Source organism: Rhincodon typus, chromosome 21 (assembly GCF_021869965.1).
Source record: "Rhincodon typus isolate 14 chromosome 21, sRhiTyp1.1, whole genome shotgun sequence".
Taxonomy (NCBI): domain Eukaryota; kingdom Metazoa; phylum Chordata; class Chondrichthyes; order Orectolobiformes; family Rhincodontidae; genus Rhincodon; species Rhincodon typus.
This window is the reverse complement of record NC_063352.1, coordinates 2,718,707-2,722,886: the sequence shown is the minus strand read 5'-3', so window position 1 is coordinate 2,722,886 and position 4,180 is coordinate 2,718,707.

Below are 4,180 nucleotides of genomic sequence, written 5' to 3'. Positions count from 1 at the left end.
GCTCTTTGAGCAAGAAGCAGTTTATTGGCAGTACGTTGGCTCAGTGGTTAGCACTGCTGCCTCACAGCGCCAGGGACCTGGGTTCGATTCCACCCTCGTGCGACTGTCGGTGTGGAGTTTGCACATTCTCCTCGTGTCTGTGTGGGTTTCCTCCGGGTACTCCGGTTTCCTCCCACAGTCCAAAGATGTGCCTGTTAGGTGGATTGGCCATGCTAAATTGCCCATAGTGTTCAGGGATGTGTAGATTAGGTGGGTTAGCCATGGGAAATGCAGAGTTACAGGGATAGGATAGGGGGTGGGATGCACTTCAGAGGAATGGTGTGGACTAGATGAGTTGAATGGCCTGCTTTCACACTGTAGGGATTCTATGATTTGACTGCATGTTAGCAAAGAATTAATGGTTAATCTAATGTGATAGACATTGCGACAGAGACTATGAGGTATTTATGGTCCATATGGAGATCCATTAGGCCCATATGATGTCATCATAATTGATGGTGCTTAAGGTGCTCTTCAATATTAACCATTTCAAACCCATAAACTTTTGTACAATACTTCCTGCCCTGGGTTTTATTTTTCTGTCATTATCAACATACTGTACAGTCATAGAGATATACAGCATGGAAACAGACCCTTCAGTCTAACTTGATCATGCCAACCAATTATCCTAAATTAATCTAGTCCTATTAACCAGCATTTGGCCCATATCACTCTAAACCTTTCCTATGCATGAACCCATCCAGATGCCTTTTTAATGTTGTAATTGCCTCCATCACTTCCTCTGGCAGCTCATTCCATACACACACCACTGTCTGCATGAAAACATTGCCCCTTAAATCCCTTTTAAATCTTTCCCTTCTCCCTGTAAACCAATGCCCTCTAGTTTTGGAGTCCCCTAATCTTGGCTGTTTACTCTATCCATGCCCCTCATGATTTTATAAACTTCTGTAAGGTTACCTCTCAGCCTCCAACGCTCCAGGGAAAATAGCCCCAGCCTATTCAGATTCTCCCTAGAACTGAAACCTTTCAATCCTGGCAACATCCTCATAAATCTTTTCTGAACCCTTTCAAGTTTCACAAACATCCTTCCTATAGAAGGGAGACCAGAATTGAATGCAATATTCCAAAAGTGGCCAAACCAATTGAACATAGAACACAGCACTGTTCAGGCCCTTCAGCCCACGATGTTGTGCCAAACTTTTACCCTAAAACTAAGGTCTATCTAACCTCCACCCCTACCTTATGCTATCATCCATATGCCTACCTAATAGCCGCTTAAATGCCCCTAATGAGGCCGACTCCACTACTCTCTCCGGCAATGCATTCCATGCCCCTACCACTCTCTGAGTAAAGAACCTACCTCTGACGTCTCCCTTATACCTACCTCCACTCATTTTAAAACTATGCTCCCTCGTAATAGCTACCTCCACCCTAGGAAAAAGTCTCTGGCTGTCTACTCTATCTATACCTCTGATCATTTTGTACACCTCTATCAAGTCACCTCTCATCCTTCGTCGTTCTAAAGAGAAAAGCCCTAGCTCTCTCAACCTTTCCTCGTAAGATCTTCCCTCCATTCCAGGCAACATCCTGGTAAATCTCCTCTGCACCTTTTCCAACGCTTCCACATCTTTCCTGTAATGAGGCGACCAGAACTGGACACAATACTCCAGATGTGGCCGAACCAGGCTTTTGTATGGCTGGAGCATAACTTCACGGCTCTTGAACTCAATCCCTCTATTAATGAAAGCTAACACGCCATACGCCTTCTTAACAACTCTATCCACCTGGGTGGCAGCTCTCAGGGAACTGTGAACATGAACCCCGAGATCCCTCTGCTCCTCCACACTGCCAAGAATCTTTCCATTAACCCTGTATTCTGCTTTATAGTTTGTCCTTCCAAAATGAATCACCTCACACTTTTCAGGGTTAAACTCCATCTGCCACTTCTCAGCCCAGCTCTGCATCCTATCAATGTCCCTTTGTAAGCTAGAACAGCCCTTCGCACTGTCCACAACGTGACCCACCTTCGTATCATCCGCGAACTTACTAATCCACCCTTCCACTCCTTCACCCAAATCATTTACAAAAATCACAAATAGAAGAGGACCCAGAACAGATCCTTGTGGTACACCACTCGTAACTGAGCACCATGTTGAATATTTTCTGACCACTACCACCCTTTGTCTTCTAAGGGTCAGCTAATTCTGAATCCAATCTGCCACATTTCCCCCTAATCCCATGCCTCCTTACCTTCTGCATGAGCCTACCATGGAGAACTTTATCAAACGCCTTACTTAAATCCATGTATATCACATCCACTGCTCCACCTTCATCCGCGTGTTTGGTCACCTCTTCTAAGAATTCAATAAGGTTTGTGAGGCATGATCTACCCCTCACAAATCCATGCTGACTATCACGAATCAAACTGTGCCTTTCCTAGTGATCATAAATCCTATCTCTCAGAGCCCTTTCCAATAATTTGCCCACCGCTGACATAAGATTAACTGGCCTGTAATTTCCGGGGTTATCCTTATTCCCTTTTTTGAACAAGGGAATGATGTTTGCCTCTCTCCAATCTTCCGGCACTATACCCGTGTACAGTGAGGATGAAAAGATCATCGCCAAAGGCCCTGCGATCTCTTCCCTCGCTTCCCATAGTATCCTTGGATAAATCCCGTCAGGCCTGGGGGACTTATCTATCTTCAACTTCCTCAGAATTCCTAGCACATCTTCCTTACTAACAGCGATCTCTTCGAGCCTACCAGCCTGTTTCACACTGTCCTCCCCTACAACTAGGTCCCTCTCAGTTGTGAATACCGAAGAAAAGTATTCGTTAAGGACCTCTCCTATTTCTTTAGGCTCCGTGCTTAAATTCCCTTTACAATCCTTGACCAGCCCTAACCTTTCTCTGGTCATTCTCTTATTCCTCACGTACATGTAAAAAGCCTTGGAGTTTTCCTTGATCCTATCTGCAAAAGTTACCTCATGCCCCCTTATAGCTCTCCTAAGCCCTTTCTTCAGTTACTTCCTGGATAACTTGTATCCCTCTCGAGCCTTTTCCGTTCCTTGTTTCCTAAACCTTATATAAGCATCCTTCTTCCTCTTAACCATTCGTTCGACCTCTCTTGAGAACCAAGGCTCCCTCACTCGACTGCATCTTCCCTGCCTGCTAGGGACAAACATATCGAACACACGCAGTATGCATTCCACAAACAATCTCCACATTTCAATAGAGATAGTAGGAACTGCAGATGCTGGAGAATCCGAGACAACAAGGTGCAGGGCTGGATGAACACAGCAGGCCAAGCAGCATCATAGGAGCAGAGAGGCTGACGTTTCGGGCCTAGACCCTTCATCAGAAAAGGGGGAGGGGAAGGGGGTTTTGAAATAAATAGGGAGAGAGTGGGAGGCGGATAGAAGAGGGATAGAGGAGAGGATAGGTGGAGAGGAAACAAACAGGTCGAAGAGGCGGGGATGGAGCCAGTAAAGGTGAGTGTAGGTAGGGAGTTAGGAAGGGGATAGGTCAGTCCAGGGAGGACGGACAGGTCAAGGGGGCGGGATGAGGTTGGTCGGTAGGAGATGGAGGTGCGGCTTGAGGTGGGAGGAGGGGATAGGTGGGAGGAAGAACAGGTTAGGGAGGCAGGGACGAGCTGGACTGGTTTTGGGATGCGGTAGGGGGAGGGGAGATTTTGAAACTTGTGAAATCCACATTGATACCATTGGGCTGCAGGGTTCCCAAGCGGAATATGAGTTGCTGTTCCTGCAACCTTCGGGTGGCATCGTTGTGGCACTGCAGGAGGCCCAGGATGGACATGTCGTCTGAGGAATGGGAGGGGGAGTTGAAATGGTTCGCGACTGGGAGGTGCAGTTGTTTGTTGCGAACCGAGCGTAGGTGTTCTGCAAAGCGGTCCCCGAGTCTCCGCTTGGTTTCCCCGATGTAGAGGAAGCCACACCGGGTACAGCGGATGCAGTATACCACATTGGCAGATGTGCAGGTGAACATCTGCTTGATGTGGAAAGTCTTCTTGGGGCCTGGGATGGGGGTGAGGGAGGAGGTATGGGGGCAGGTGTAGCACTTCCTGCGGTTGCAGGGAAAAGTGCCGGGTGTGGTGGAGCTGGAGGGGAGTGTGGAGCGGACAAGGGAGTCACGGAGAGAGTTGTCCCTCCGGAAAGCAGATAA